Source organism: Phyllobates terribilis, unplaced genomic scaffold (assembly GCF_046119375.1).
Source record: "Phyllobates terribilis strain yellow unplaced genomic scaffold, ASM4611937v1 Scaffold_103__1_contigs__length_5881359, whole genome shotgun sequence".
Taxonomy (NCBI): Eukaryota; Metazoa; Chordata; class Amphibia; order Anura; family Dendrobatidae; genus Phyllobates; species Phyllobates terribilis.
Window position 1 is genome coordinate 3,308,480 of NW_027362863.1, and position 11,666 is coordinate 3,320,145.

Here is an 11,666-nt window from a genome sequence, read left to right on the forward strand (position 1 = left end):
GAGGAATAGCAGGCCGGAGCCAAGGCATCGGCAGGCGAGAGCCAGAGAGAGAGCAGGCCGGAGCCAGAGCAAGGGCAGGCCAGAGCGAGAGCAGGTCGGAGCCAGGGCGAGCGCAGGCCGGAGCTAGAGCAAGGGCAGGCCAGAGCGAGAGCAGGCCAAAGCGAGAGTAGGCCAGAGCCAGAGCGAGAACGGGTCGGAGCCAGGGCGAGGGCAGGCCAGAGCCAATGCGAGGGCAGGCCGGAGCCAGAGCAAGGGCCGGCCGGAGTCATGGCGAGGGCAGGCCAGAGTCAGAGCAATAGCAGGCCGGAGCCAAGGCGAGGGCACGCCAGAGCGAGAGCAGGCCAGAACCAAAGCGAGAGCAGGCCGGAGCCAGGGCGAGGGCAAGCAAGAGCCAGAGCGAGAGTAGGCCAGAGCCAAGGCAAGGGCATTCCAGAGCCAGAGCGAGAGAAGGCTGGAGCCAAGGCAAGGGCAGGCTGGAACAAGGGCTAGAGCAGGCCCGATACAGGGCGAGGCCAGAGCGAGAGCAGGCCACAGCCAGAGTGAGAGTATGCCGGAGCCAGGGTGAGGGCGGGCCAGAGCCAGAGAGAGAGCAGGCCGGAGCCAGGTCGAGGGTGGGCCAGAGCCAAAGCGAGAGCAGGCCGGAGCCAGGGCGAGAGCAGGTCGGAGCTAAGGCGAGGGCAGGCCGGAGCCAGGGCGAGGGCAGTCAGGAACTAGAGCGAGAGCAGGCCGGAGCCAAGTCGAGGGCAGGCTAGAGCAAGAGCAGGTCAGAGCCAAAGCGAGGGCAGGCCAGAGCGAGAGCAGGCCGGAGCCAAGGCGAGGGGAGGCCAGAGCGAGGGCAGGCCAGAGCAAGAGCAGGCCGGAGCCACGGCGAAAGCAGGCCAGAACAAGACCTAGATCAGGCCAGAGTCAAGATGAGGGCAGGCCAGAGCCAGAGGAATAGCAGGCCGGAGCCAAGGCATCGGCAGGCGAGAGCCAGAGAGAGAGCAGGCCGGAGCCAGAGCGAGGGCAGGCCAGAGCGAGAGCAGGTCGGAGCCAGGGCGAGAGCAGGCCGGAGCTAGAGCAAGGGCAGGCCAGAGCGAGAGCAGGCCAAAGCGAGAACGGGTCGGAGCCAGGGCGTGGGCAGGCCAGAGCCAATGCGAGGGCAGGCCGGAGCCAGAGCAAGGGCCGGCCGGAGTCAGGGCGAGGCCAGAGCCAGAGCGAGAGAAGGCCAGAGCGAGAGAAGGCCGGAGCCAAGGCGAGAGTAGGCCAGAGCCAAGGCAAGGGCAGGCCAGAGCCAGAGCGATAGAAGGCCAGAGCCAAGGCAAGGGCAGGCCAGAGCCAGAGCAAAAGCAGGCCGGAGCCAGGGTGAGGGCAGGCCAGAGCAAGAGCAGTCCGGAGCCAAGGCAAGGGCAGGCCAGACAGAGCCAGAGCGACAGCAGGCCTACGCCAGAGCGAGAGCATGCCGGAGCCAAGGCGAAGGCTGGCCATGACGAGCGAGAGCAGGCCGGAGTCAAGACGAGAGCAGGCCGGAGCCAGGGTGAGGGCGGGCCAGAGCCAGAGAGAGAGCAGGCCGGAGCCAGGTCGAGGGCAGTCAGGAACTAGAGCGAGAGCAGGCCGGAGCCAAGTCGAGGGCAGGCTAGAGCCAGAGCAAGAGCAGGTCAGAGCCAAAGCGAGGGCAGGCCAGAGCCAGAGCGAGAGCAGGCCGGAGCCAAGGCGAGGGGAGGCCAGAGCAAGAGCAGGCCGGAGCCACGGCAAAAGCAGGCCAGAACAAGAGCTAGATCAGGCCAGAGTCAAGACGAGGGCAGGCCAGAGCCAGAGGAATAGCAGGCCGGAGCCAAGGCATCGGCATTCGAGAGCCAGAGAGAGAGCAGGCCGGAGCCAGAGCGAGGGCAGGCCAGAGCGAGAGCAGGTCGGAGCCAGGGCGAGAGCAGGCCGGAGCTAGAGCAAGGGCAGGCCAGAGCGAGAGCAGGCCAAAGCGAGAGTAGGCCAGAGCGAGAACGGGTCGGAGCCAGGGCGAGGGCAGGCCAGAGCCAATGCGAGGGCAGGCCGGAGCCAGAGCAAGGGCCGGCCGGAGTCAGGGCGAGGCCAGAGCGAGAGAAGGCCAGAGCCAGAGCGAGAGAAGGCCGGAGCCAAGGCGAGAGTAGGCCAGAGCCAAGGCAAGGGCAGGCCAGAGCGATAGAAAGCCAGAGCCAAGGCAAGGGCAGGCCAGAGCCAGAGCAAAAGCAGGCCGGAGCCAGGGTGAGGGCAGGCCAGAGCAAGAGCAGTCCGGAGCCAAGGCAAGGGCAGGCCAGACAGAGCCAGAGCGACAGCAGGCCTACGCCAGAGCAAGAGCTTGCCGGAGCCAAGGCGAAGGCTGGCCATAACGAGCGAGAGCAGGCCGGAGTCAAGACGAGGGCAGGCCAGAGCAAGAGCAGGCCGGAGCCAGGGTGAGGGCAGGCCAGAGCGAGAGCAGGCCACAGCCAGATTGAGAGTATGCCGGAGCCAGGGCGAGGGCTGGCCAGCGCCAGAGAGAGAGCAGGCCGGAGCCAGGGCGAGGGCGGGCCAGAATCAAAGCGAGAGCAGGCCGGAGCCAGAGCGATGGCAGGCCGGAGCCAGGGCAAGGGCAGTCAGGAACTAGAGCGAGAGCAGGCCGGAGCCAAGGTGAGAGCTGGCTGGAGCCAAGGCGAGGGTAGGCCAGAGTCAGAGCCAGGGCAGGCCAGAGCCAGAGCGAGAGCAGGCCGGAGCCAAGGCGAGGGCAGGCTAGAGCAAGAGCAGGTCAGAGCCAAGGCGAGGGCAGGCCAGAGCCAGATCGAGAGCAGGCCAGTGCCAGATTGAGCAGTCCGGAGCCAAGGCAAGGGCAGGCCAGAATCAGAGCTAGAGTAGGCTGGAGCCAGGGCGAGGGCAGGACAGAGGCAGAGCGAGAGCAGGTCGGAGCCAGTGCGAGAGCAGGCCGGAGCCAAGGCGAGAGCAAGCCGGAGCCAATGCGAGGGCAGGCGAGAGCAGGCCGGAGCCAGGACGAGGGGAGGCCGGAGCCTGGGCGAGAGCAGGCTGGAGCCAAGGCGAAGGCTGGCCATAATGAGCGAGAGCAGGCCGGAGTCAAGACGAGGGCAGGCCAGAGCAAGAGCAGGCCGGAGCCAGGGTGAGGGCAGGCCAGAGCCAGAGCGAGAGCAGGCCACAGCCAAAATGAGAGTATGCCGGAGCCAGGGCGAGGGCTGGCCAGCGCCAGAGAGAGAGCAGGCCGGAGCCAGGGCGAGGGCGGGCCAGAATCAAAGCGAGAGCAGGCCGGAGCCAGAGCGATGGCAGGCCGGAGCCAGGGCAAGGGCAGTCAGGAACTAGAGCGAGAGCAGGCCGGAGCCAAGGTGAGAGCTGGCTGGAGCCAAGGCGAGGGTAGGCCAGAGCCAGAGCGAGAGCAGGCCGGAGCCAAGGCGAGGGCAGGCTAGAGCAAGAGCAGGTCAGAGCCAAGGCGAGGGCAGGCCAGAGCCAGATCGAGAGCAGGCCAGTGCCAGATTGAGCAGTCCGGAGCCAAGGCAAGGGCAGGCCAGAATCAGAGCTAGAGTAGGCTGGAGCCAGGGCGAGAGCAGGCCGGAGCCAAGGCGAGAGCAAGCCGGAGCCAATGCGAGGGCAGGCGAGAGCAGGCCGGAGCCAGGACGAGGGGAGGCCGGAGCCTGGGCGAGAGCAGGCTGGAGCCAAGGCGAGGTCAGGACAGAGCCAGAGCAGGCCGGAGCCAGGGCGAGGGCAGGCCAGAGTCAGAGCGAGAGGAGGCCGGAGCCAAGGCAAGGTCAGACCATGGTCCGAGCGAGAGGGCAGGTCAGAGCGAGAGCATGCCAGAGCCACAGCCAGAGCAGGCCCGAGCCAGAGCGAGAGTAGTCCAGAGCCAAGGCTAGGGTAGGCGCGAGCCAGAGCGAGAGAAGGCCAGAGTCTGGGCGAGGGCAGACCGGTGCCAAGGCGAGAGCAGGCCGGAGCCAAGACGAGGGCAGGCTTGAGCAGAGCCAGGGCAGGCCAGAGCCAGAGCGAGAGCAGGCCAGAGCCAGAGCGAGAGCAGGCCGGAGCCAAGGTGAGGACAGGCCAGAGCCAGAACGAGAGCAGGCCAGTGCCAAAGCGAGATCAGCCCAGTGCCAGAGCGAGAGCAGTCCGGAGCCAAGGCAAGGGCAGGCCGGAACCATTGCGAGAGCAGGCCGGAGACAGTTCGAGGCCAGAGCGAGGGCAGGCCAGAGCCAGATAGAGAGCAGGCCGGAGCCAGGGTGAGGGCAGGCCAGAGCCAGAGCAAGAGCAGGCAGGAGCCAGGGCGAGAGCAGTCCGGAGCCAAGGCAAGGGCAGTCCGGAGCCAGGGCGAGGGCTGTCCGGATGTAGGGCGAGAGCAGGCCGGAGCCAAGGCGAGATTAGCCCGGAGCCAAGGTGAGGCAGGCCAGAGGCAAATCGAGAGCAGGCCGGAGCCAGGGCAAGGGCTGGCCGGAGCCAGGGCAAGGGCTGGCCGGAGCCAGGGCGAGGGCTGGCCGGAGCTAGAGCGAGAGCAGGCCGGAGCCAAGGTGAGAGCAGGCCGGAGCCAAGGCAGGTACACCAGAGCCAGATTGAGAGCAGGCCGGAGCCAGGACGAGGACAGGCCGGAGCCAGGACGAGGGCAGGCCAGAGTCATAGAGAGAAAAGGCCGGAGCCAAGGCAAAGGCAGGCCAGAGAGAGAGAGCAGGCCGAAGCCAGGGCAAGGGCAGGCAGGAGCCAGGGCAAGGGCAGGCTAGAGTCATAGAGCAGGCCGGAGCCAAGTCAAAGGCAGGCCAGAGCCAGAGAGAGAGAGCAGGCCGGAGCTAGGGCGAGAGCAGGCCGGATCCAGGGCGAGTGCAGGCCGGTGCCAGAGCGAGAGTAGGTCGGAGCCAGGGCGAGAGCAGGCCGGAGCCAGGGCAAGGGCTGGCCAGAGCCAGAGCCAAGGTCAGGTCCGAGCCACGGCGAGGGCAGGCCGGAGCCAAGGTGAGAGCAGGCTCGAGCCAGGAAGAGGACAGGCCGGAGCCAGGACGAGGGCAGGCCAGAGTCATAGAGAGAGCAGGCCGGAGCCAAGGCAAGGGCAGGCCAGAGCCAGAGAGAGAGCAGGCCGGAGCCAGGGCGAGGGCAGGCCAGAGCGAGGTCAGGCCGAAACCAAAGCGAGAGAATGCCGGAGCCAGGGCGAGGGCAGGCCAGAGCGAGAGCAGGCCGCACACAGGGCGAGGGTAGGCCGGAGCCAGAGCGTGAGCAGGCCGGAGCCAGAGCGAGAGCAGGCCGGAGTCAAGGCGAGGGCAGGCCGGAGCCAGACTGAGAGCAGGTTGGAGCTAGGGCTAGGGCAGGCCGGAGCCAGGGCGAGGGCAGGCCGGAGCCAGGGCGAGGGCAGGCCAGAGTCATAGAGAGAGCAGGCCGGAGCCAAGGCAAGGGCAGGCCAGAGCCAGAGAGAGAGCAGGGCGAGGGCAGGCCAGAGCGAGAGCAGGCCGGAGCCAATGCGAGGGGTGGGCAGGCCGAAACCAGAGCGAGAGAATGCCGGAGCCAGGGCGAGGGCAAGCCAGAGCGAGAGCAGGCCGGAGACAGGGCAAGGGCAGGCCGGAGCCAGAGCGAGAGCAGGCTGGAGCCAAGGCGAGGTCAGGCTGGAGCCAGGGCGAGGGCAGGCCCTAGCCAGCGCGAGAGCAGGATGGAGCCAGGGCGAGGGCAGGCCGGAGCCAGGGCGAGGGCAGGCCCTAGCCAGAGCGAGAGCAGGATGGAGCCAGGGCGAGGGCAGGCCGAAGCCAAGGCGAGAGCAGGCTGGAGCCAGAGCAGGAGCTGGCCGGAGCCAAGGCGAGGGCTGGCCGGATGCAGAGCCAGGGTAGGCCAGAGCAAGAGCAGGCCAGAGCAAGAGCAGGCCGGAGCCAAGGCAAGGACAGGCCAGAGCGAGAGCAGTCCGAAGCCAAGGCAAGGACAGGCCAGAGCGAGAGCAGGTCAGAGCGAGAGCAGTCCGAAGCCAAGGCGAAGGCAAGGACAGAGCAGGTCAGAGCGAGAACAGTCCGAAGCCATGGCGAAGGCAGGCCGGAGCCAGAGCAGGTGTTGGCCGGATCCAAGGCGAAGGCCGGAGCCAGAGCTAGGGCAGGCTGGAGCCAGGGCGAGGGAAGGCCTAAGCCAGAGCGAGAGCAGGCTAGAGCGAGGTGGAGAGAAGGCCGGAGCCAAGGCGAGGGCAGGCCAGAGCGAGACCAGGCCGGAGCCAGGACGAGGGCAGGCCGGAGCCAGGGCGAGAGCAGGCCAGAGCTAGAGCCAGAGCAGGCGGCCAGGGCGAGGGCAGACCAGAGTGAGAGCGAGAGCAAGCTAGAGCCAAGGCGAGGCCAGAGCCAGAGCAAGAGTAGGCTGGAGCCAGGGCGACTGCAGGCCAGAGCCAGAGAGAGAGTAGGCGGAGCGAGGGCAGGCCAGAGCCAGAGCGAGGGCAGGTCGGAGCCAGGGCGAGAGCAGGATGGAGCCAAGGCGAGGGCACGCCAGAGCCAAAGCGAGAGCAGGTCAGAGCCAGAGCAAGAGCAGACCGGAGCCAGGGCGAGAGCAGGCCAGAGCGAGAGTAGGCCAGAGCCAAGGCAAGGGCAGGCCAGAGCCAGAACGAGAGAAGGCCGGAGCCAAGGCAAGGGCAGGCCGGAACATGGGCGAGAACAGGCCGGAGACAGGGCGAGGCCAGAGCGAGAGCAGGTCAGAACCTGAGCGAGAGTATACCGGAGCCAGGGCGAGGGCTGGCCAGAGCCATAGCGAGAGCAGGCCAGAGCCAGAGCTAGAGCAGTCCGGAGCCAGAGTTAGGGCGGGCCTGAGCCAGAGCGAGAACAGGCCTGAGCCAGAGCGAGAGCAGGCTGGAGCCATGACGAAGGCAGGCCAGAACAAGAGTGAGATCAGGCTAGAGGGCAGGCCAGAGCCAGAGGAAGAGCAGGCCGGAGCCAAGGCATGGGCAGACAAGAGCAAGAGCGAGAGCAGGCTGGAGCCACGGCGAGGGTAGGCCAGAGCCAAGGGAAGGGCAGGCCGGAACCAGGGCGAGAGCAGGCCAGAGATAGGGCGAGGCCAGAGCGAGAGCAGGCCAGAACGAGAGTAGGCTGGAGCCAAGGCGAGAGCAGGCCGGAGCCAAAGCGAGTGCAGGCCAGAGCCAGGGCGAGAGCAGGCCGGAGTCAAGGCGAGTGCAGGCCGGAGTCAGTGCGAGGGCAGGCCAGAGTCAGAGCGAGATCAGGCCGGAACCAAGGCGAAGGCACGCCAGAGCGAGAGCAGGCCAGGGCGAGGGTAGGCAAGAGCCAGAGCGAGAGTAGGCCAGAGCTAAGGCAAGGGCCGGCTAGAGCGAGAGAAGGCCGGAGCCAAGGCAAGGGCAGGCCGGAACAAGGTCGAGAACAGGCAGGAGTCAAGACGAGGGCAGGCCAGAGCAAGAGCAGGCCGGAGTCAGGGCGAGGGCAGGCCAGAGTCCGAGCGAGAGCAGGCCGGAGCCAAGGCGAGGGCACTCCAGAGCCAGAGCGAGAGCAGGCCAGATCCAGAGCGACAGCAGGCCGGAGCCAGGGCGAGGGCAGGCCAGAGCGAGAGCAGGCCGGAGCCAGGGCGAGAGGAGGCCGGAGCCAAGGCGAGGGCTGGCCGGAGCCAGAGCAAGGGCAGGCCGGAACCAGGGCGAGGACAGGCCGGAGCCAGAGCGAGAGCAGGCCGCAGCCAAGACGAGAGCAGGTCGGAGCCAAGGCGAGGGCAGGCCAGAGCCAGACCGAGAGGAGGCCGGAGCCAGGGCGAGAGCAAGACGGTGCCAAGGCGAGGGCCGGCCAGAGCCAGATCCAGAGCAGGCCTCAGTCAGGGCGACGGCAGGCCAGAGTCAGATTGAGAGCAGGCCGGAAAGGCGAGGGCATACCAGAGCGAGAGCAGGCCGGAGCCAGAGCGAGGGCAGGCAAGAGCCAGAGCGAGAGTAGGCCAGAGCCAAGGCAAGGGCCGGCCAGAGCCAGAGCGAGAGAAGGCCGAAGCCAAGGCAAGGGCAGGCCGAAATAAGGGTGAGAACAGGCCGGAGTCAAGACGAGGGCAGGCCAGAGCAAGCGCAGGCCGGAGTCAGGGCGAGGGCCAGCCAGAGTCAGAGCGAGAGCAGGCCGGAGCCAAGGAGAGGGCACGCCAGAGCGAGAGCAGGCCAGAACCAGAGCGACAGCAGGCCAGGGCGAGGGCAGGCAAGGGCCAGAGCGAGAGTAGGCCAGAGCCAAGGCAAGGGCAGGCCTGAGCGAGAGAAAGCAAGGGCAGGACGGAACAACGGCTAAAGCAGGCCCGAGACAGGGCGAGGCCAGAGCGAGAACAGGCCACAGCCAGATTGAGAGTATGCCTGAGCCTGGGCGAGGGCAGGCCAGAGCCAGAGTGAGAGCAGGCCGGAGCCAGGGCGAGGGCGGGCCAGAGCCAAAGCAAGAGCAGGCCGGAGCTAAGGCGAGGGCAGGCTGGAGCCAGAGCAAGGGCAGTCCGGAACTAGAGCGAGAGCAGGCCGTAGCCAAGGCGAGGGCAGGCCAGAGCGAGAGCAGGCCGGAGCCAAGGCGAGGGCAGGCCAGAGCGAGAGCAGGTCGGAGCCAAGTCGAGGGCAGGCCAGAGCCACAGCAGGCCGGAGCCAAGGCGAGGGGAGGCCAGAGCGAGAGCAGGCCAGAGCGATAGCATGCCAGAGCCAAGGCGAGAGCAGGCCGGAGCCAAGGCAAGGGTAGGCCAGAGCCAAGGCAAGGGCAGGCCAAAGCCAGAGTGATAGAAGGCCAGAGTCAAGGCGAGAGCAGGCCGGAGACAGGGCGAGGCCAGAGCCAGAACAAGAGCGAGATCAGGCTGGAGCCAAGGTGAAGGTAGGCCAGAACAAGAGCGAGATCAGGCTAGAGTCAAGACGAGGGCATTCCAGAGCCAGAGGAAGAGCAGGCCGGAGCCAAGGCATGGGCAGGACAGAGTCAGAGAGAGAGCAGGCCGAAGCCAGGGCGAGGGCAGGCCAGAGCGAGAGCAGGTCGGAGCCAGGGCAAGAGCAGGCCGGAGGCAATGCGAGGCCAGGCCGGAGCCAGAGCAAGGGCGGGCCGGAGTCAGGGCGAGGGCAGGCCGGAGGCAGAGTGAGAGCAGGCCGGAGCCAAGGCGAGAGCAGGCCGGAGCCAAGGCAAGGGTAGGCCAGAGCCAAGGCGAGAGCAGGCCGGAGACAGGGCGAGGCCAGAGCGAGAGTAGGCCAGAGCCAAGGCAAGGGCAGGCCAGAGCCAGAGCGAGAGAAGGCCGGAGCCAAGGCAAGGCAGGCCGGAACAAGGGCTAGATCAGGCCCGAGACAGGGCACGCCAGAGCCAGAGCAGGCCACAGCCAGAGTGAGAGTATGCCGGAGCCAGGACGAGGGCAGGCCAGAGCCAGAGAGAGAGCAGGCCAGAGCCAGGGCGAGGGCGGGCCAGAGCCAAAGCGAGAGCAGGCCGGAGCCAGGGCGAGAGCAGGCCGGAGATAAGGCGAGGGCAGGCCGGAGCCAGAGCGATGGCAGTCCGGAGCCAGGGCAAGGGCAGTCCGGAACTAGAGCGAGAGCAGGCCGGAGCCAAGGCGAGGGCGGGCCAGAGCGAGAGCAGGCTGGAGCCAAGGCGAGGGCAGACCAGAGCGAGAGCAGGCCGGAGCCAAGGTGAGGGCAGGCCAGAGCCAGAAGGAGAGCAGGCCAGTGCCAGGGCGAGAGCAGGGCAGTGCCAGAGCGAGAGCAGTCCGGAGCCAAGGCAAGGGCAGGCCAGAGCCAGAGAGGGAGTAGGCCTGAGCCAGAGCGAGAGCAGGCTGGAGCCAAGTCGAAGTCAGGCTAGAACCAGAGCAAGAGCAGACCAGAGTCAAGACGAGGGCAGGACAGAGCCAGAGCAAGAGCAGGCTGGAGCCAAGGAGAGGGCTGGCCGGAGCCAGAGCAAGTACAGGCCAGAGCCAGGGCGAGGGCAGGCCGGAGCCAGGGCGAGGGCAGGCCGGAGCCAGGGCAGGCCGGAGCCAGGGAGAGGGCAGGCCGGAGCCAGGGAGAGAGCAGGTCGGAGCCAAGGCGAGGTCAGGCCAGAGCAAGAGCAGGCCGGAGCCAGGAAGAGGGCAGGCCGGAGCCAGGGCGAGAGCAGGCCAGAGCCAGCACGAGAGCAGGCCAGAGCTACAGCCAGAGCAGGCCGGAGTCAGGGCGAGGGCAGGCCAGAGCCAGAGTGAGAGCAGGCCAGTGCCTGAGCGAGAGCAGTCCGGAGCCAAGGCAAGGGCAGGCCAGAGCCAGAGAGAGAGTAGGCCTGAGCCAGAGCAAGAGCAGACCGGAGCCAAGGAGAAGGCAGCCCAGAACCAGAGCGAGAGCAGGTTGGAACCAAGGCGAGGGCAGGCCATAGGCAGAGCCAGGGCATGCCAGAGCAAGAGAGAGAGCAGGCCGGAGCCAAGGCGATGGCAGGCCAGAGTCAGAGTGAGAACAGGCCAGAGCCAAGGTGAGGGCAGGCCAGAGCGAGAGCAGGCCAGTGCCAGAGCGAGAGCAGGCCAGTGCCAGAGCTAGAGAAGTCCGGAGCCAAGGGCAGGCCAGAGCCAGAGAGCTAGTAGGCCTGAGCCAGAGCGAGAGAAGGCCGGAGCCAAGGCAAGGGTAGGCCAGAGCCAAGGCGAGAGCAGGCCGGAGACAGGGCGAGGCCAGAGCGAGAGTAGGCCAGAGCCAAGGCAAGGGCAGGCCAGAGCGAGAGAAGGCCGGAGCCAAGGCAAGGCAGGCCGGAACAAGGGCTAGATCAGGCCCGAGACAGGGCGAGGCCAGAGCCAGAGCAGGCCACAGCCAGAGTGAGAGTATGCCGGAGCCAGGACGAGGGCAGGCCAGAGCCAGAGAGAGAGCAGGCCAGAGCGAGGGCGGGCCAGAGCCAAAGCGAGAGCAGGCCGGAGCCAGGGCGAGAGCAGGCCGGAGATAAGGCGAGGGCAGGCCGGAGCCAGAGCGATGGCAGTCCGGAGCCAGGGCAAGGGCAGTCCGGAACTAGAGCGAGAGCAGGCCGGAGCCAAGGCGAGGGCGGGCCAGAGCGAGAGCAGGCTGGAGCCAAGGCGAGGGCAGACCAGAGCGAGAGCAGGCCGGAGCCAAGGTGAGGGCAGGCCAGAGCCAGAAGGAGAGCAGGCCAGTGCCAGGGCGAGAGCAGGGCAGTGCCAGAGCGAGAGCAGTCCGGAGCCAAGGCAAGGGCAGGCCAGAGCCAGAGAGGGAGTAGGCCTGAGCCAGAGCGAGAGCAGGCTGGAGCCAAGTCGAAGTCAGGCTAGAACCAGAGCAAGAGCAGACCAGAGTCAAGACGAGGGCAGGACAGAGCCAGAGCAAGAGCAGGCTGGAGCCAAGGAGAGGGCTGGCCGGAGCCAGAGCAAGTACAGGCCAGAGCCAGGGCGAGGGCAGGCCGGAGCCAGGGCGAGGGCAGGCCGGAGCCAGGGCGAGGGCAGGCCGGAGCCAGGGAGAGGGCAGGCCGGAGCCAGGGAGAGAGCAGGTCGGAGCCAAGGCGAGGTCAGGCCAGAGCAAGAGCAGGCCGGAGCCAGGAAGAGGGCAGGCCGGAGCCAGGGCGAGAGCAGGCCAGAGCCAGCACGAGAGCAGGCCAGAGCTACAGCCAGAGCAGGCCGGAGTCAGGGCGAGGGCAGGCCAGAGCCAGAGTGAGAGCAGGCCAGTGCCTGAGCGAGAGCAGTCCGGAGCCAAGGCAAGGGCAGGCCAGAGCCAGAGAGAGAGTAGGCCTGAGCCAGAGCAAGAGCAGACCGGAGCCAAGGAGAAGGCAGCCCAGAACCAGAGCGAGAGCAGGTTGGAACCAAGGCGAGGGCAGGCCATAGGCAGA